The sequence below is a fragment of the Sminthopsis crassicaudata genome, chromosome 4, assembly GCF_048593235.1.
Source record: "Sminthopsis crassicaudata isolate SCR6 chromosome 4, ASM4859323v1, whole genome shotgun sequence".
Classification (NCBI taxonomy): Eukaryota; Metazoa; Chordata; class Mammalia; order Dasyuromorphia; family Dasyuridae; genus Sminthopsis; species Sminthopsis crassicaudata.
Genome location: NC_133620.1, coordinates 15,093,326 through 15,114,830, shown reverse-complemented (window position 1 = coordinate 15,114,830; position 21,505 = coordinate 15,093,326). Strand labels below are relative to the sequence as shown.

The window sequence follows — 21,505 nt, the reverse complement described above, 5'->3', positions numbered from 1 at the left end:
AGGTGTAAACTCCCTTTAAAGGCCCCAACCAAAGGTCTGAGCCAGAGAACTGTCAAGTCAACCTGAGTTCTCACCTTGTCACTGTCCAGACAACCTGATTTCTCACTTTGTAATCCTAACATCTCCCCCTTTCTTTTGATTTAGAACATAGGGTGATCATGACCTTGAAACATAAATCCATCAATCTCCATTTTACAAATAAACTGAGGCAGAATGGAGTGAAGACAATGAAGGAACCAAACATTTGTTAAGCATCTACTATGTACTAAACATTGTGTTAAGCACTTTCCAAATGTTATCTCAGTGAATCCTCACAACAATCCTTCGGGTTGTTGCGGGTACTATTATTATCCCATTTTACACTTGAGGAAACTGAGGCAGAAGTTAAGTCACTTAACTTTTTCTGGATTGCACAGTTTATAAGTTTCTGAAATGACCTTTAAACACTAGTGTTTCTACCTCCAGACCCAGCAGTTTAATCTCTACACTGCCTCTTACTGAAAGTACCATGAGATGATGACACCAAAGTGTATGGTGATATGTATGACCTTGGACAAGTCATCTAAACTGGATGGGCCTCAGTTTTTCCACCTATAAAATGAGGCTCATGCTAGTAAGAGGAGATTATGTAGTTGGCAAAAGGTCATCCACAAGACAAGTGGAAAGCCCATTGGCACTCCATAGCTCCAATTTTCCCCCCACAAGAAAGCAGATCCCATCTTCCAGTGATCCTGTGGAGGGCACTGCTCTCACTCCCTCTCTTCTTCCCAGAACAACCTATCCACCCCATTTGCTTGCCAGGTGGACATCTCGGAGCTCTATTTTCAACAAGTTTCAATCTCTTCTCCACAAGAGTCAGATTCCTGGCTAGGATCACTGCTATTTTCAACACAGGGAGTATCTGGTTCTTTGGGACTGCTATCCGACTTCCAGCTGTGTTGGGCTGGGGCATCCTTCAGCAGCTCCGATTATTTCCGCCGGCTGTAAGCCTTGGCAAACATCCCCCTCCTCTTACCCACTGCCCATCACTCACACCCCAGGCTTTTTCGCACTAGAAGAAGCCCTTCTCTGTTACAGAAACCCTCTGAAAGCTTCTCCTGTCCTTGGCCAATGATTCTTGCAGGTAGGAACCTAAAGGAGGGCAGAGAATATGATACTGTTATTTTGTTTATACTTAGTGAGGAACAACTCCCATTTCCATAGCATTTGAATGTTTACCAACTGCTTTCCTTGGAATGATCCCGACAAAACATAAGCTCCTTGAGGGCAGGGACTACTCCATCTTTGTCTTTATTTGCAATATGCTTAGTTAACACAGTGCGTGGCAAACAGAGAGTGCTTTCTAACTGATTGACAGACATTATTGTCCCCATTTGACAGATACTGCTCTAAGAAGTGGGTTACATATCTAATGATAAGGAGAAATGAGATTGAAATTCATGTCTCTCAATTCAAGTTCAAAGCTTTGGGTTTTGTTTTTTACTTCTATCAATAAGGATTTATTAAGTGTTTCTATGTAGCATCCATTGTGCTAAACTAGGACATAAAGAAAGGCAAAAGCACAAGATCAATTCCTGCCCTCAAGGAGCTTCCATTCTAGTGAGGGGACACAATGTGGAAATAAATAGGTTACATACAAGATACTGGGGAGTTGACTGAATTCTACGTGGGACCCAGAATTCATCAGGAGGGGCTAGGAAATGTATAAAGTGCCCTGATGCAAAATACAAGAATAAAACATTTCTGAACTCAAGGGGCTTGTATTTTCCAGGGGAGAGGGTGGAGAAAATGAGACATTTACAAAGATAAAAACAAAAACAAAAACAACAAAAGAAAATTGCAAAGGAAATACTAAGTGATATTGGGAGTGGAAAAGAGTTTACAACATGGTGGCAGTAGGGAATTAAAAAGACCATGTCAGAGGTGGTCCTTGAAAGTAGGGATTCTAAAAGGCAGAAGAAGGAAAAGAGCATCTCGGGCAAGGGTCAGAACCTAGCAAGAAGATTTAGTATAAAACAGATGGGAGAAGGAGAACACGAACTGTGTATATCCTTCAAGCCAGATAACATTTAGAGTGACCGTAATGAAGGAAAAAGGATAGCATTTGAAACTCTAAAAGATTGGAGAATTGGTTGCAAATGTGTCTCCACAGATAATCAAAGTTTCAGCTCCAAATATAAAATATAAACATAAACTGATGTAGAATAAACATGAACAATAAATGATTTATAATAGATATGAAATTATTTCTGTTAGAATATGAAATGTTTACATTGCTTATAAATCTGCATTTATTTCATGTTTATTATGCATATAAAATTTATCATAACAAGATGATTCCCATTTATTCTAAACAGAAATATAAATTATTTGGTTTATAATTATACTAATTCTAAATGCAAATTCATGTTAAGCATAAATAATGTTTTGTTTATAATAAATATTTATTTCTATCAACAAAAATATTTCTACTAATAAGACATATAAATATAAAATTATTTGTTATAAATATTAATTATTTATAGTAATATAAAATGTATGACAAATACCAGATTATACTATATAAATATGACAATTATGACAATAGTGCAATATAATAAATACAATAATTTTATATTGAATATAATCATGTAAATATAACATAAATAATTATATAATGTTAGTAAATAATTAAATGAAAAGTAATACCTATTCTAATAATTATATAATGTGTTTGTTATATAAGATTATTTGTGTTTCTAATACATATAATTAAATTATATTTATTGAATATAAATGCTATTATATGTGCTATATAATATTCGGTGTTATTTAAGCCTTTGGTTCAGTCATTTTTTAGTCATCTCTGACTCTTCATGACCCTATTTGGGATTTTCTTGGCCAAGATACTAGAGTGACTTGCCATTTTTACAGATGAAGAAATGAGGCAAACAGTGTTAAGTGATTCAGGCGGGGACACCCAGCTGGTAAATATCTGAGGCTGAATTTGATTCCAGACAGGCCCTGTTCTCTATGTACTGTGCCATCTAGGTGCCTCATGTAAATCTTATAGCATCACATAAATGCTATTATTATTATTATTATTATGTACACAGCTAAGGAACTACAAGCAATATCCAAAGTAATTTACAGGGGGAGCTGAGGAACACCAGCAGCTGAGGTTATCAGGAAGGGTCTCCTGTGGCAGGTGACAGTTTAGATGAAGGCTGAAGGGAGCTAAAGATTCCCAAGGCACAGTAAGAAGGGCAGCTTCCAGGCAATTGGAGGAGGGAGGTGAAATATAAGAGAGCATTAAATCCCTATTATCAAATCCCCCATATTTAACCTATAAATATGCCAGACACTCTGGTAGACACTATAGGATTGTGAGTATAAAAAATGAAACAACCCCTGCTTGCAAGAAACTTATGTTCTAAAGGCCGAGTTCCAGCCTGCCTCCTTCATGGAGTCTTTCCAAACCTCCCTAGCTCCAAACTCCATCTTCACTGTGAGTGCTTGCATTACAACAGTGGTCCCCATTTCTCAGGCACTTTCTAAAGTGACCAAGTGCTTCCTCCATAATGATGGTGAGAGATGTGTACCAATGGTCTGATCCCAATTTACAGAGGAGAAAACTGAGGCTTAGAGAATTGAGATGAATTACCCAAAGCGTAATAGATCATGAATGTCCAAACAGAATGTCAGAATGTCAGTACTGATATGCTATCTCCTCTCTATACCTAGAAGGGAACCCTTCCCAAAAATTATCTATTAGTGTCCTTGGCTTTCCTCAAGAAGCAGCTCACATGGATCTTCTGTAGGAGGAGGCCTTTCCTACTTCCCTAGCTCCATCACTCTGTATTCAACTGGAATGGATCCATTTATTTACATGGAGTCTTTCCTAGTAGAATGTAAGCTCCGAGACAACCTTTCTCTCTATCCCTATTAATGAAAAAGCACATTACTTTACACAGGAAGCACTTTAAGATGCTTTTTGATTGATTGCTCATGGGAAAACTAAGGCTGAGACTGATTAAGAAAGGCATCTATACTTAACTACTAGCAAATTGTAAGGCTGAGATTTTAACACAAGCAATATGACTTCAAGACTGATCCCTTTCCATTGACTAGTTAGAGTTAAAAGTATCCATTAAGGAGTGTCAAGAAGTAAGAATAGTTAGTGGGGAAAATAATTTAGGGCTTAAAACATTTTTGTTTGTTTATTTGTTTGTTTATTAGAATCATTAGTATTTATTTATTTATTAGTTTTTATTATCTATCCTGTATATATTTTCTAGGTGCTAATTTATTTATGTGTTGCGTCCCCCATTAGGGGAAAAAAAAAAAAAAAGCTCCCAGGGGAGCTGTCTTTGCCTTTCTTTTCACATAATACTTAGGGAGATGCCAGGTACACAGGAAGCAGTTAATAAATGCTTGTTGGTTGATTGATTAAAAAAAGAAAAGAAAAGAAAAGAAAGAAAGAAAGAAAGAAAGAAAGAAAGAAAGAAAGAAAGAAAGAAAGAAAGAAAGAAAGAAAGAAAGAAAGAAAGAAAGAAAGAAAGAAAGAAAGAAAGAAAGAAAGAAAGAAAGAAAGAAAGAAAGAAAGAAAGAAAGAAAGAAAGAAAGAAAGAAAGAAAGAAAGAAAGAAAGAAAGAAAGAAAGAAAGAACTAGGCTTCAAACCCAGGTCTCCCAATTTCTAATCCAGCATTTTTTTCATGATGATGAGAATATTTATTTAGCACTTTGCAAAGCACTTTACAAATATTATCTCATTTGATCTTCACAACAATCCTGGGAGGAAAGTGTTATTGTTGTTCCCATTTTACATGAGGTAACCTAGGCAAACAAAGGCTAAGAGACTTACCTAATATTAATGTTTAAGCTTCTCCACATTTGGTACATTAGAGTCTGAGCACTGAATCAATCAATTGATCCATCAGAGAGTTTGGACTAGACTAAAGGTCAAGATAACCAGGCTTTGTTTCTGTTCTAACTTGCTGTGTGATTTGGGGTAAATCATTTCTCCTACTGACCCGCCATTTTCTTCTCAACAAAATGAAGAGATTGGATAAAAAGAAGTTAAGAAGGGAACACAAACTTGGCAGCTTTCTTATTGTCTTAAAAATAAATTAGATAACAAGTTCACAGATTCACATATAATTTCCTTTTTTTTCTTTATTAAAATGTCTCTTCACTGATGACTAGGTGTTCATCATTAAAAAGAAAATCTCAAAAGTAAATGAAAAAGTTGCAATAGACCATTTCTATTCCATCTTTGGGGTCTGTTACACATCTAAAAGTCATGATATTATTTGGCAAACACTGCCCTGGGCACACTGAGATACACCCAGATAAACTGCTCAGTTGTATGATTCCTTAGTTGGTTCATGAATAGGCCTTAGATTATAAACTCCAAGAGGGCAGGGACTAGGACTTCTTTTTTCTTAGTTCTAGATTAATGTGCTAGAAGAGTCAATAGTGTGGGAACTCTAATAATGACCCAACCCAGCTCACACTTAGGAAAATAACTGAGTCCAGAACCTAAAGCACCCAGACAAGAACTTCATAGTTTTTTCAAGGTCCCAAATGACCCTGAGAAATTTCTAGTACCAACTTAAAGTTGGTCCAAAGTCCAAATGTCTTAACCTGGCCTTCAAAGATTTTAATGATGGAATCTGAACTTAGGCCCTCTGCCCTCCAGTTCCATGCTTCCTTTCTGGCCCAGAATTAATCCTTGATAAAGAGTGATGTTGAAAGGTTTATATTTTTTTAATCCATACTCCCTAAAAGTGAATTCTCATAGTTATCAATAATTACTTCAAGGCAAAGCAAGTCCTCTTGCCACCAGTTGGTATCACTATGATTCCACCTTGTTTAAGTAGTAACAATTAACAGTAACAATAATAAAATAATTAACATTTATATAGCACTTTAAAATTTGCAAAGCATTTTTTAATATATGATCTCACCTGATTCTCACAACAGCCCCCAAAGGCATATTCTCTTATTATCCTCATTTTACAGATTAGGAAACTGAGACCCAGAGAAGTTAGGTATTTGTCCAAGCCTGAACAATCAGTAAGTCCCTGAGCAGGATCAAACTCAGGCTCCTGAGCTCTATCCACTACTTCGCCTAAATGTCTAGTAGACAGCCTTTGGGAGATGCTGAGGCCAAAAAAAGTCATCTCCTGGTGATCAGCCTGGTAATGAGACTCTCGGACTTCAGGCTGGCCCTCTGACAACAGTCGTCCAGTCTGTCACCAGTCCAGCGGTGAGAGCCTTTCCAGCATGGTAGAGCTTTCAGAGCTTGTGCTTTGCTAAGATAGTTTCTCAAAACCCAGGATCCTTTCCGTGCCAAAACAAGAAATCCATGGGCACTGAGGCCCAAAAGTGGCAAGTATCAGACACAAGGAAGCCAGCAACTATGGATAATGGTCTTGCATGAGCAGCACCAGGATATCTCTGAAGGCTGCCACTAACCAGATATCATTTCCATTGCATCAAAGGAAGGCGCTAGAGCTAGAAGAGCCCTCAGCCTTAGGAGACCCCAATTTCTATTCCCATCTTGGTTTGAATCAAGGACTCAAGCCCATCTCCCTTGGGAAGATGGATGCCCCAGAGCATTCACTGATCACTCATCTCTCCCCTTCTCCAACTAACTACCCACAGAAAAGGGGGGGGGTCTTGGTGGGATGCAGAGTGTGTATGGGTGTCTGTGTGTGTAATATGTGCACATGTGTAACAGCAAGGAATTACACAGAGATCAAGAAGGCATACATAAGAGGTCACCTGATGTATAAATAGTAATTATAAATATACTCCGTTTACTTTGGGATCCCCGCCGTCTCCCCATTAAGCTTCATTCATTTTACAGGTAGCACAGATGTTGAGACCAATTGAATTTATAGATATGGTCCACTGACCTTGTAGAGGATGACATTTCCCAACTCAAACAAGTCTTTCACCCCCTTATTCTTAGCTTCTTTCTCTTCCTTCAAGAACCCTATAGATGTGTGATTCTCTGAGCCATTAGAAAAATATTCTGAGTAGATGTGTGATTCTTTGAGCCATAAGAAAAATATTCTGAGTCACAACAAACTTGGCGACTTCTTAGCGACTCAGAACTTAGCAACTTCTAATAGTCGTGGGTCCTGTGTCCATGTCGCAACTTCCAGACTAGAGACTTGCCTTACAAAATAGGTAACAATGATATCTGGGCTTCCCAATCTCAGATCCTACTCAAGTGGCCCACATCTGGTAGGATTTTTTCCCTAGCTATGAGAAAGCAAGACCTCTTGGAACCTTTCACTATGTCCAAAAGTTTGAAGAAGGAAATAGAAAATGAGACACAGATTCTCAGACCATGATGTTTATGAAATAAATATTAATTGAGCTACTGCATTATTAAGAATGTATAGATACCATGAAGCATAAAAGGAGGAATACAACTGTTCCCTCATGGGACTTACAGGCTAGAAGGGGGAGGGAGGGACTAAAACAAGATAAGGCTTTGGGTCTAGAAGGGACTTTATAGATCACTGATTTATCATTTTATGTATGGGATGGGTATAATGTGGAACCATGATGAAAAATCAAAGTCATGCATTATAGCAGTGGGTGGACAGAGAACTTCCTACTTGGGATCATCACAAAAGATTTCCTGAGGAAACTTTTGAACTGAGTCTTGAAGGTTGAAGCAATAGCCAGGAGAAAGGTTTTGAAATGCAGAGTATTAGGATTACCAGGTGAGAACTCAAGTTGTCTGGACAATGACAAGGTGAGAACTCAGGTTGTCTGGACAGTGACAAGGTGAGAACTCAGGTTGTCTGGACAGTGACAAGGTGAGAATACAGGTTGACTTGACAGTTCTCTGGCTCAGACCTTTGGTTCGGGCCTTTAAAGGGAGTTTACACCTTAGGAATTCTAGGAGGAGCCTTGTCACTGTCCAGACAACCTGAGTTCTCACCTGGTAATCCTAACAGCAGAGAGCAAAATGACTGCAGTCAGAAGTCACATTCGAGACTTACAAAAGGCCTAGTGTAATTAGTGTCCCAGGAAAGTAAGGAGAGCATTAGCATATGTCAACTGATCCTTCGTCATTAAAATCTTTGAAGGCCAGATTAAGATATTTGGACTTTGGACCAACTTCAGGTTGGTAATAGGGATCCATCGATATTTGTCCCACACCAAAACTCTGCCTTGTCCCCTGCTACCAAGGATGTGGGAGATAAAACTACCCACAAAGAGATTGGTTTTCCTTTGCTGATTGAAAGCAGAGGCCCTCCCTCCATTTCTTAAAGAGACTATTATCACAAGTCTCCATTCATCTGTCATCTCACCTGTAATCCCAATGGTCTCTTTAAGTTTCCATAAAGGTATATGTACCTCCCTACACTGTTGTCCTTGTCCCCAGTATTCAGAGAGATGTTAAATTATCACCTTTGTGTCTCTTTGGACTGGATTCTTCCATCTTTCTCCAACATTCCCCCTTATGGGTAACCTTCTTTTTCCCCTCCCTCTTTCAAACTTCATTTTATGTGTTATTTTCACCCATTAAAAACCTGAGGGCAAATCCTATTTTGGTCACTTACTGTCTTGTGACCCTGGGCAAAGAACATCATTTTTCAGAGCCTCAGTCTTCTCTGTAAAATGGGAATAAGAGCCCTGACTCCTTGGGATGGTTACAAGGATCAAACCTGATAAAGTTTGCTATTATTATTGTTATTGTTAAAAATTGATTTGCACGTTTAATAAACATTAATTAAATAAAGCAAAAATGTTTTCTGAGAAGGAGCATGTTCTAATGCAGAACACACTAGAACTGATTCTACTTTCAAGTCATATCTCTGGTATATACTAGCTAAATGGGCATCATTTTACCCCCATGGCTCCTCAGCTACTCCCTAAGACAAGATGTACAAGTGAGATTGTTGCCTGCACTGAGAGAGGAAATGTCCACACTAATGAAATCACAGATTCAGACAATAAGAATAGTATTGGCTGATGTGTCTAAGTCCCCTTACAAAGCATTGTGGGTATGGTATCCCATTGGATCCCCACAACAACTCTGCAGTGTGCACAGCATTAAGACTGAGCAGTCTGATTATACAGCATTTCATACAAGAACAGAGGGATCATGGGAGAGTAGACAGAGAGCCTTGAGACCAAGAAGACCCAAGAGGTAATTTCAAGGGCCCCCCTCTGATCCATACTAGCTGTGTAAACCTTCTCAGTGCTTTAGATAACTCTCCAAGACTCTTGTGAGAATATGGGACCTGAATTGGGAATGGGAATTTCCTCAACCTGTGCATTTCCTGGGTAAAGAGCTCTCCAATTCCTGACTTCTGAAATGCTCTCTCCCCTTTTTTCTTGGCTTTATTGGAGCTTCTTGGTTCCCCTGGCTTCATACACGTTCCTAAAACTCCACCTTCTACAGGAAACCTTTCCCAATCCCTCTTAATGCTAATATCTTCCCTCTGGGAATCATTTCTAATTCATCCTGCATAAATATTCTGTATAAATCTTGTACTGACTGTAGTTGTCTTCATCTTGCCTCCTCCATTAGACCATATATGAGGGAGTTCAGAGTAGGGGCTGCCTTTTGCCTTTTTTTTGTATGCTCAGAGCTTAGCACAGTACATAGTAGGTGCTTAATAAATGTTTATGGAGACACTGATTCATTCCTGAAGTGTGCTCCAAGAACCCCTGAGGTACTTTTAGGGTGTCTACAAGATCAAAGCTATTTTTCGTGATTAAAAACTAAAATGTTTTAAATTCTAATATAATAAATATCTATAGATATAGCCAACATGAATAAAAGCCTTTGAATGGGGGGGATATTCAATAAATTATGGGAATATAAAGGGGTCCGGAGAGCAAAAGGTTGAGATATGTCTTATACTAACGATAATCAATGACAGGAAGGCTCTCTATCCCTATCATAGAAAAAGAGAATTAAGTGTTTGGGGGAACTGTAACTTAAGCAAGGCCAGTGATTACAAGTCAAACATATTTAGGGTTTCAGCTTGATTTAAAGGAGAACTTTCTAAGAATTTAAGCTGACAAGCCACGAGACAGACTTCTTTGTAAAGTAGGAAACTCAATGGAAGTCACAACCTTCTAGTAATGACATATCATTGGACTTCTAACATCCTTCCAAGTCTGGCCCTAACTTTACTTTGATAATTACATCTGACATTTATAAAGATTGTTAAGGTTATAGGTCTCCTCTCCTTCTCCCCCTTCCCCTTCTGCTTCTCTCCCTCTCTTCCTTCCCCCTCATTTTCTCCTTCCCCCTCATTTTCTCCTTCCCCCTCATTTTCTCCTTCCCTCTCTCCCTTCCCCCCTTCTCCTTCAAGTTCAGTGTTCTAACCACTATGCCATCTGCTTGCTTTCTCCTCACTGTCCAACTGTTTCTAAGGATTTAATTGGGGTGGGGGAGGAGAGGGAGATACTGAAGAGAAAAACCTTGACTTCAATTCACACAGTTATTGTGGATGGACTCCTGCCGCCATGTCCTCAGAGCCAAGCAGCAGAACCACCTGCTTCAATAGGGGCTGATTCAATGACTTCGCAATTGAGTTTAAATTAGCTTCATGGACTCAAATCAGCTAATCAGGGAAGGCTTGTTGATCAACCACGGTATTAAATCAGTCAAAATGAAATGTTCTATTCACCAAGTAATTGCATCTAAAGTCCCTAAGTACCTCCCAATTACACCCTTTGGTGTTTAGAAAAAAAAATGAGTCTACACTCAAGATGGGAGGGAGAACAAAAGACTTGGGACTCAAGAATTTAAACTCTTCCATTTTCAAAACCAATGGAATCAATGTATGGGCAGGTCACCTTAACCAATGGATTACTATGCAGATGTCGGTGAATTACCTACAAAATCGTAAACGAGTTTAAGTTACTGGTAGGGGAAAGCAATTAATCAACCCATCACGGACAGTCTTGTTTGCAATGCCATTGTCAAGGTGAATGTTCTGTCAGTTCAATTCAATTCAATACAACACAGTAATTGTGAAGGTATTGCATGGCCAGGCAAGGGGCAAGTAAAGACTTGGGTTCAAATCCCAGCTCTGACGTATTTTAGATTGTGGCTCTAGGAAAGTTAGGTAAGGTTCAGGGCTCGATTTTCTTGCCTACAAAGTAAAAAATATGATACTTCTAATAATCCAACTCATCATTAAGTACCAGATTCAAGACACTATGCTGAGTCTAGGGATAAAAAGACAAAATTAGAAAACTTTTGTCATGATCTGAAGAAGCTTCCAATTTTATTCTATAAAAATGGAGAGGGATGCCACATGTAAACAGGTACACATACGTATTTGAAGAGAACACAAATAAAAAAAGGATTGTCTCCCCACTCCACCCCTCAAAAAAGGGATTTGCCAAATGAACTTAGCCTTGAAAGAAAATAAAAATTCTAAGAGGCAGAATTAAGGAGCAAGTGTATTCCAGATATAGGAAGTAGCCCATGAACAGGAGCTCTCCCATGTGCGAGGAGCTGCAATTAGGCAAGATGGCTGTTGCATAGAGTACATGGAAGGAAGTCATTGGAAATAATCTAGAATTTTAGGCTGGATTCAAAATATTAAGTTTGTTGAACAAGAGAATGATATGGTTCTTTGGGCACTTTAGAAATATTGATATGGCAGTTGTGTGAAAATAGGTTAAAAAGGCGAGAACCTGAAGGAAGGGGGACCAATCAGGAGGCTGCTGCCAAGTTCTGGGCAGGAATAATGAGGACAGGAAACAGTGATATCCATGGGAGTGGAGAGAAGGGGATGTATGTTCTAGAGAACTTGTGGGGGCAGAACCAATCACACTTGGTGGCTGATACTGTGAACCTGGATGACATGGAAAAATGGCGGTGCTCTCAATAGGAACAGAGAGTGGCATTCAGGGGGCATTCTGTTTGGAAAATGTTGGGTTTGGGATGTCAATGGGACACTCAAGTGGGGATGTCCAACAAGCAGCTGCTGATTTGGAAAGGAAATTGAAGAGGGAGACAAAGGCTTATTCTGGGAGTCATCCAAAGAGAGGTAATGATTGAGCCCAGGGGAGGCAATGAGATTGTGAAGGAATAGAAAAGGAATGAAATGAGCATTTAGTAAGCACCTACTATATGCCAATAAATATGCTAATTTTTTAAAATAATATCTCATTTGAACCTCACAACAAAAATCACATTTGATCATCCTTCTGAGATAGGTGCTATTATCCCCATTTGACAGCTGGGCAAACTGAAACAGATATAGCCAAAGTGACTTGAACAAGATCATATTGCTAGTTAGCTCTGAGACTGGATTTGGAGGCAGATTTTCTTGACACCCAAGCCCAATGTTCTTTCCATTGCATCACGTAGTCACTCTCGAGATATATTAGGCATCTCTTATATCCCAGGCACTGTGCTAAGGTCTGGGCATACAAAGAAAGGCAAAAGACGGTTCCTACTCTGACAGAGCTCACGATCTTATGGTTAAAAAAAAAAAAAAAAACCAATAAGGACAAACAAAATGCAGACAGTGTGCTGGAGGAGAACAGCAGAGAGAAAGCACTAGTTAGCATGGGGTTCAGAATCTGCCGTGCAATGGACAGCTCAAAGAAACAAAAGCCTGTACAGAAAAGAGATGGCAGGGCAGGGGCAAGGATGGCAGCTATCTTCCAAAATCTGCTGCACAATTAGGTAGACCAAAGACTTGGGTTTATGTTCTACTGTAGTTTGATTTATTTTGCTATGTCCCAAGAAGATTTTAATCTGGTTGGGTATTGTACCACGTGTTGAATGCCTCTGCTGTAGAACTTTCTTCCTCTAGTCATGGGGCACTGGAATAATGGAGCCACCATGAAGCCATAAATGTGTGCCAGCTTGCTCTCTCTGCCACCGAAATCTTACGATGTCATAAATAGGGTCCCCTATTTGGAGGGACCCCAGGGAAAGGGGATGGCCCTGACATTAGCAAGCCCTTCTCCTCAGATTTTACAGACAAGAGCCAGTTGTTGTCACTTTTCACTGACTGAAAGAACAAATGGCCAGTTGTTTTCTTGCATGTTGTTGTCTTTCCTTAAAGAACTCAGACTCTGCTGATCATGATTTGGGGGTGAAACAAAAGGTTTTAGGAAAAGGTTTCACTGTAAAAGCACATTCAAGTCATTTTCCCATTAAAAACCAGTGCCAAGGGGTTAACAGAGATATTGTTGCTCTTAAATCTGAATTATGATCAAGGTTTCCCAAGGGAGATTCTTGGTGATATGACATAAATAATTATGTAACATAAATAATACAACATAATAATGATTATATCATAGCTGAGAGGTAGCATGGCATGGTAGAAAAGGAGTCAAACTGACTGGGTCCAAGTCCCCTCTTTGGAACCAACTTGCTGTGTGACCCTGAGAAAATCCTTCCTCTCTCAGCCCTCAGGACAACTCTGTAACATACCCAATGCAAAGAAAGCGCCAACCTGAGGGCAGAGGGGGCATTTTCTCCCGTGGGAGCTCCCTATCCCAATGAAAGCACAGTATCTGTGTAATATAATATAATACAGAGTGTCCTAGGATATACAGAGGTCCTGGCCCCCTCTCTGTAACATAATACAGACTATTAAAGCTATCAAGCTATTAAAACATCCATCAAGCACTGGTCTGGCTATTAGAGCTTTAAACTGCCCTAAGACTTTTGGGGCACCCTGTATAATATAAGGATGCGCTATGCAACGGTATTTTATATTATGTGATATAATATGACATGATACGATATTATGAAATATAATATGATACAATATGTGATATTGGTAAGATATGTGTCCTTATGACATGACATAATTTTATATAGAGAGAGACAGAGACAGAGAGGAAAAAGAGAGAGACAGAGACACAGAGAGGAAAAAGAGAGAGACAGAGAGAGAGAGACAGACAGAGTGAGACAGAGAGAGAGAGACAGAGAGACAGACAGAGAGAGAAAGAAAGAGAGAGGAAAAGAGTGAGAGAGAGAGAGAGAGAGAGAGAGAGAGAAACAGAGAGAGAGAGAGAGAGAGAGAGAGAGAGAGAGAGAGACAGAGACAGAGAGAGACAGAGAGACAGAGACAGAGAGAGACAGAGAGAGAGAGCGAGAGCATGCGCATAGCATAAGATAATGTGATATTGCATGATGTGATATAATATGATAATTGGAACTCCCAAATAAGCAAAGACTCTCCACTCATGCAAGTTGGTCCTTCAGTGAAACCGAGAGATTTAGATTTTTGCCAGTTGATAAGCTAAATGACCAGCCCAGGGTCACACAACTGTTCCGAATCAAAAGTCAGAATTTGAACTCAATTTTTCCTTTCTTTACAATTAATGCTCTACCTATTGCATAATGCTGCTGATTATAGCCTATAAAATATTATTTTATATTCAAATAGAACACATTTTAGTGATATTATTTTGTTTTATGAATGATTCTAATAATGAAGGCTTTCTGCAGGAGGGGCCAGTCTCCTACATTCTCTCTGTCTCTCTCTTTCTCTGTCTCTGTCTGTCTCTGTCTTTCTGTCTCTGTATCTCTGTCTCTGTCTCTTTCTCTCTCTGTATCTCTGTCTCTCTTTCTTACACACACACACACACACACATACACACACACACGGGCGCACACGCTTGCAATAGTCCCCCCACCCCACCCCGCTGAACTCACCCCAGCTGGCAAGACAAGGACACTGGCCAGGCTGATGGCCACTGGGCCAGCATGGACCGACTTCCTCAGGCAGGGCTTCAGCATCCCAGGGGTCACAGGCTTAACTGAATCCAATTGGAATCCAACAGGAAATCACTGAGAACATCCCAGGCCTTGTGCTAAGATCTGAGGATATAAGACAAATAAAAACTAAACCTTTGCTTCCATCAATTTATTCTCTACTAGGGAAGACGACATGGACACAGTTAACACAAAGTATAACAAAAGCCCTGTTTACCTGATTCTCTCTATGGAGCCACATGTGGACCCAGGGAGGCAGGTGCTATTATTATCCCCATTTTATAGATGAGGCAACTGAGGCAGATAGAGATTGAGTGACTTGCCAAGGCTGCCAGTTAGGATTCAGAGGGGAAAGTAGATGACAATTTCATGCTCTTTGAGTTTAATGGGATCAGAAGGGAAAGTCCCAGAATATCAGGTTTTTGTTATTTTGATGTTTTAAGCACTTTATGTTATTTCTCAGGTGGACAAAGCGAGAGGCTCTGTTGTAAAAGAAGGTGCTGGGATGAAAGGCCATTTTCTGTAGTCTCATTGAAAACACATTAGGATTCATGGTTATGTCAATAACAGCACGAAGAACAATAATAACAAGTATTTATCATTTACTACAATTATTTACCATACACTGTGGTATACTATGAATATTACATTTACACTATGACATAAATAACTATAATATAAAGGGTATATTTATATTCTATTTACTGTATACTAAGTACTAAGGATACAAAAGCTGGCTTCTTGTTCTTAAGGAATTCACATACTGCGACATAGCACAAATAATCCTGCACTAGGCAAAAGGGAGGATCAGCACTAATAGTGGGGGAGGAGGAGAGGGGGAGGTCTGCAAGGTGGGAGCAGAACTGAGGCAGGAAGGAAAGCCGGGAAACAGAAGGGAGCAAAGCAGAGCATTCCAGGAACGGGGACAGTCAGTGGAAAATCTTAAGGTAGAGAGAAATGGGGCATCCTGTTCAAAGGATAACAAGAAGTCAGTGTCTCTGAAATTTAGAGAACGTGAAGGGGAGTAAAGTATAAAAAGTGAGGAAGGTAGGAAGGAAGGAAGGAAGGAAGGAAGGAAGGAAGGAAGGAAGGAAGGAAGGAAGGAAGGAAGGAAGGAAGGAAGGAAGGAAGGAAGGAAGGAAGGAAGGAAGGAAGGAAGGAAGGAAGGAAGGAAGGAAGGAGAGGGAGGGAGGGAGGGAGGGAGGGAGGGAGGGAGGGAGGAAGGAAGGAAGGAAGGAAGGAAGGAAGGAAGGAAGGAAGGAAGGAAGGAAGGAAGGAAGGAAGGAAGGAAGGAAGGAAGGAAGAGAGGGAGGGAGGGAGGAAGGAAGGAAGAGAGGGAGGGAGGAAGGAAGGAAGGAAGGAAGGGAGAGAGGGAGGGAAGAAGGAAGGAAGGAAGGAAGGAAGGAAGAGAGGGAGGGAGGGAGGAAGGAAGGAAGGAAGAGAGGGAGGAAGGAAGGAAGGAAGGAAGGGAGAGAGGGAGGAAGGAAGGAAGGAAGGAAGGGAGGAAGAGAGGGAGGGAGGGAGGAAGGAAGGAAGAGAGGGAGGGAGGAAGGAAGGAAGGAAGGAAGGAAGGAAGGAAGGGAGGGAGGGAGGGAGGAAGGAAGGGAGGGAGGGAGGGAGGAAGGAAGGAAGAGAGGGAGGGAGGAAGGAAGGAAGAGAGGGAGGGAGGAAGGAAGGAAGGAAGAGAGGGAGGAAGGAAGGAAGGAAGGAAGGGAGAGAGGGAGGGAGGAAGGAAGGAAGGAAGGAAGGGAGGGAGGAAGGAAGGAAGGAAGAGAGGGAGGAAGGAAGGGAGGGAGGAAGGAAGGAAGGGAGGGAAGGAGGGAGGAAGGAAGGGAAGGAGGGAGGGAGGAAGGGAAGGAGGGAGGGAGGAAGGGAAGAAGGGAGGGAGGAAGGGAAGAAGGGAGGGAGGAAGGGAGGGAGGAAGGAAGGAATAGAGGGAGGAAGGGAGGAAGGAAGGAAGAGAGGGAGAGAGAAAGGAAGGGAGGGAGGGAGGAAGAGAGGGAAGGAGGGATGGAGGGAGGAAGGAAAAGAGGGAGGGAGGAAGGAATAGAGGGAGGAAGGGAGGAAGGAAGGAAAAGAGGGAGGGAGGGAGGAAGGAAGGAAGGAAGGAAGGAAGGAAGGAAGGAAGGAAGGAGGGAAGGAAGGAAGGAAGGAAGGAGGGAAGGAGGGAAGGAGGGAGGGAAGGAGGAAGGGAAGGAGGGAGGGAAGGACAAAGGGAGGGAGGGAGTGAAGGACAAAGGGAGGGAGGGAGGGAGAGAGAAATGGAGGAAGGGAGGGAGGGAAGGAGGGAGGGAACCAGTTTGTGAAGAGTTTTAAAAGCCAAACAGATGAATGTGGAAAAAGAAACCAAAAACTAAAACTAGGACTTTGCACGAATGAAGCAAGCAACAAAGCCTATGCTCACTGATCAGTGCTTGCACAAACTTGCCAGCTTCCTATTTTCACTATTCTTACCCACTAAACTTCTGAGTGGAGGATTAAGAAGATCCCTACATTTAAAGTGGGCGCCTCCTAATGTCAGACCTCTAGGCCTCCCTGCCCTCCTTCTAGCCCCACAGAACCCCTCCCTCCAAAGCCTCACCTGTGTGTGACACAGGCTTCCATGAGAAAAATCCCCTTTCCCCCTCTCAGAACAGGGGATCAAGAGCACATGTTGTGTCATTATTTTAGTCACCTTCAGAGAGAAAATAGCTAGGGGAGGACTGTGGGATTTAGGGGCTAGCCTTGCCCAGTGTCTCATCAGCAGGGGCCCCCCCTCTTCTGATAACCAGGAGCTCTCCGCTGGTGGTGGTCTCCCCAAAGTGTACACCTGTTTTTTGATGAAAAGGAGATGGCGGGGAGGGGGTAGGTGGCCCCCATTCCCAGCATCCTCCAGTCTGGAGTATAGTTCTCCAAATCAGAACCCAGTGTGGTGATGAGCTCCAGCTCTAGGAGGGGAGGTAGATGGGGAGGTGATGAAATGACTCCTCACCTTTGGTCGGGAGGGAAGGTGGAAATGCAGCCAGATGCCCCTGCCTCCCTTCCACTAGGCGCTTGCTCAGGTCCCAGAGTGCCCAGTGACAGCCTGTCTCTGCCAGGGAGTTTTCTGTCTCTTCCCATCCCAACAGCTGCCAGGAGAAGTCATGGTCTGCAAGAGGGGGAGCAGAGTGGCTGGGAGAACAGATGAGGAAAGAGCTTTCTTGGGTCATTTTATTTTTTGTGGGCTCCCCCTTACCCTTGAGAAAACCCCATATTTCCAGAGTCCACTGTTGACCCGGCATGTAGAAGAGAAATGTCCCCTAAGTCTATCCCTGCGACCTAGTTCTCCCTGGGAGCTGAAACCAGATCTCTTTGTGCTCTGTTTCAAAAAGCGGCGGCTCCCTTGCGGGGTGGGATGCTGGTAGGCCCCAGTTCCCGAGGCCCTTCTGTTACCTTGTCCCCTTGTCCCTCACCATTCCCCTTGGGCCACGCAGGCAAAGAGATGCCTTTCCACTTAAACGCATTCGGACTGGCTAATTTCTTCCATCTGTTCTTTCCTCCCCAACTCCAGCCATGACACAAAGGGCTCCGGAGTAGATTTGGCTCTCCTAGCCATAACTAGGTCACCCAAAATGGGTGGGAAGTGGAAGGAGGGAGAAGGGGAGAAGGGCAGGGAGCCGTTGGGCTCTTGTTGGTGTCAGGAATGGGGTTGTTTCCCCAAAGCTGCCCAGGTGGGAGAGGGTTGCTTTACCCAGCATGCACAAGACCCCCAGAATCATTCAGGCAACTGAAGGGAAGGGCCCTGTTTGGCAATAACTTTTGAAAGCATAACTCCGTTCCAGTCATTAAGAAAAAGAGGGAGAGAGAATGTGGGGCACGGTACGGGGATGTGCCGGAAAGGGTCCGACCATCCGAATGACTTTGGATTGCAGAGTTCCTAGAGGGAAGAAGGTAACTCTGGGAAGGTAGGAAGGGGCGAGGGTACGGAGCCCTTGAAAAATCAACAAAGGACTTGCTATTTAAACAACCTGGATGGAAACTCCACGGCCCAAGACTTTCTTAGATGTTGGTGATTGGCAGAATGAGGGGCTTCCACAAAGCAAGGAGCAGACTCAACTTAGCCTGACATTCACTTTTCTCATCTGTAAAATGGGGGTTCACTATTGTTCAGTTCATCAAGCATTTATTTAGCACTCTGTGCCAAGCGCTGGAAAATCTAGAGAAAAATGAAACAAAAAATGAAAGCTCGCTCTCTAGGAAGCTGCTAAGATCATAGATTTAAAACTAGACGCAGTCTCAGAGCCCCTGTTTTACACCTTAGGAAACTAAAACTTAGGCTAAATAATTTACCCAAGTTCACTCAGTCAATAAACATTTATTGAGCACCTACTACATACCGGACACTGTGCAAAGCATGTGGTGGCAGAAATGAAATTTGAACCCAATTCCTCTGACTTCAAATCTCATGCTATATCATCCCAGGGAGAAATAACAGTAGTACCTCCCAGGGATTTGTAGAGGGGAAAATAATATCTGAAAAGGGCTTTGCAAATGTGAAAGCTCAACATGAATATCAGGGATTGGCGTCAGATCGGGAGAGGGGAGCCTCGTGGCCTCACAAGGTGAGCAGCTCAGCCCCTCAGTCCAGGTGGCCTCTGGTTTGAAAGCTACAGCTTAGGACCCTAGTGTTGAGTCAGACTGACCAGCATTGGTCAGTGTTGTTCCCAGGGGCCTCTGGGGGCACAGAGAAGCACATCTGAAGTTGGGAAGACTCCTCTTCATGAATTCCAATTCAGCCTCAGATGCTTCCTAGACAAGTGTAACCCTAGACAAGTCACTTCACTCAGTCTGCCTCAGTTGCCTTCTCTGTAAAATGAGCTGGAGATGGAAATAGTGAATCTCTCCAAGGTCTCTGACAAGAAAATCCCCCAAGGGGGTCCTGGAGAGTTTCAGTCATGGAAGAAACCCCACCAGCAGCACAGCACACCTGGCTAGAAGAAGAGAAATAGTCCTGTTCTCATGTTTTAGAGGGAAAAGCTAAAATAAAAATGGACTAAAAATAAAAAAATTAATAAAATAAAAATAAACAAAATAAGTTTCAAATAACAGGACATAAAAGTTAAGCCTTGTGTCCAGGTCATCTGCATGACCTTGGGCCAGTCTCTAACCTCCCTGGGGCCCAGGACCCATAATCTGTGCCTCCATGGGACTGGCCTAGGTGCCGAAGTGCCATCCAATTCTAGGTGCTGATCTACTTGGAGGCAGCATGGGGGAGGCTGGGGGGGGAGGTCTTAGAGGATCTGACTTCAAATGCTAGTTCTTCTAATTGCCCTCTCTTGAATAAATTATGTAACCCGCTACAGCCTCAATTGCCTCATGTGTAAAATAAAAGGGTTAGCCCTGACAGGCCTGGAGAGTCTGCCCCCAGCCCAGAGCTAAGGTCTTGGGGAAGGTGGGGTAAAATCTGCTGGCTTCAAGTTTGTGATCCCAACCTCTGGGTCTGAAGTGCCCCAGGGACCCCCCCCAATATTCTCAGGTCTGCCCTTGAGTAGAGCCCCCAGTGAGGACCACTGTGGGATGCTGCTGCCGGGGACCCCGTGACCTCGGATCCAGCCACCCGGCACGGCCTGGGAGGACCCGGCCCTCAGTTTTACAGCCAGCTGATTTCCAATCCTATGGGCCCTGGATTCTTTTCCCACCACATCTGCTGTTGCTGCACTTGTCAAGTCCCTGTCTTCCCTGCTAGGAGATTTATGGAACAGGCAAGGCAAGGAGGCCCACTCTCCATCACGTCCAGAGAACAAGGAGCCGAGGGGGGAGATCAGCCTCCAGCACCTGGGAGAGCTCAGGGCCTCAGAGTAGAGAAGGTTTGCTGGAGGCCAGAACCTTGCCTCCCTCTCTCCTCCCCTTGAATGGGATGTTTCAGCTGCAAATCTTGTCTAATTCTGAGGCTAGTTCTCAAAATGTACTCGGAGGCCAAATTGGATTGTGAAGAAGGTGGGAGTACTAGGAAACATCCCAGAACGAGATGGGATCAGGAAGGAGCAGGGAAGCCCAGAGGATGGACCACCACGAGCACAGGAAAACTGGGAGTGGGAGACTCAGCTGGTCATTCATTACAAGCAAGGGCCAGGATTTAAAACAAGGGCCCTTAACTCCAAATCCAGTGTGTATTCCCCATATCATGCTGCCTCTGATTATAATGTCATGGGCTCGCCAGGCCAGTAGATATAGTAGATCTAGGTCATCCAGCTAATAAGCATTGATTAAGTGCTTGCTGGATGCCAGACACTGTCCTATTGTTCAAAAACTTAAGGAGCTTACTGTCTAATAAGGAAGAGTCCATAAAATTTGTACATAAACAACGAGTACAAATGGACAAGTTTATGATATAGTGGAGAGAGTTTAGAAAGGACTCAAGTTCAAATCTGACCCCAGAGACTCATTAGCTACATGACCCTGGACAAGTCACTTCACCCTGTCTGCCTCAGTTTCCCTATCTGTAAAATGAGCCGGAGAAGGAAATGGCCAACCACTCCAGGATCTTTGCTGAGAAAACTCCAAAGAGGATCACTAAAAGTTGGCCCCATTGACTACCAACAAGCACATGCTCAGAGTAAAGACTACCTGAAGGTAGAATTCGCATTTGGGACAAAGGGGAAAGATCTCATGCAGAAAGCAGGGTTTGAGCTAAGCCCTGAGGGAAGTTGAGGAGACAGAGGAGAGGCCATTCCCAACCTAGGAAAAAGAGCCACAAGGTAGAATGTTACATTCTCAGAACAGCAAGGGAGCCAGTGGTGTTTGGTCTTGGAGCATGTGGAAAG

The 21,505-nt window shown here is 42.6% G+C and overlaps 1 protein-coding gene and 1 long non-coding RNA gene across 4 annotated transcripts in view; one reads left to right on the top strand and one right to left on the bottom strand.

Moving 5' to 3' along the window:
* The window catches only part of NFIA (nuclear factor I A), a 672,686-nt gene that overhangs the window by 85,794 nt on the left and 565,387 nt on the right, over positions 1-21,505 (top strand). The gene's annotated exons all lie outside the window — the stretch shown is intronic.
* The window catches only part of LOC141541557 (uncharacterized), a 148,985-nt gene that overhangs the window by 9,256 nt on the left and 118,224 nt on the right, over positions 1-21,505 (bottom strand). The window contains exon 3 of the long non-coding RNA XR_012481836.1: positions 14,664-14,828. This is a non-coding gene — a long non-coding RNA (uncharacterized LOC141541557). The remainder of the gene's footprint in view (positions 1-14,663; positions 14,829-21,505) is intronic.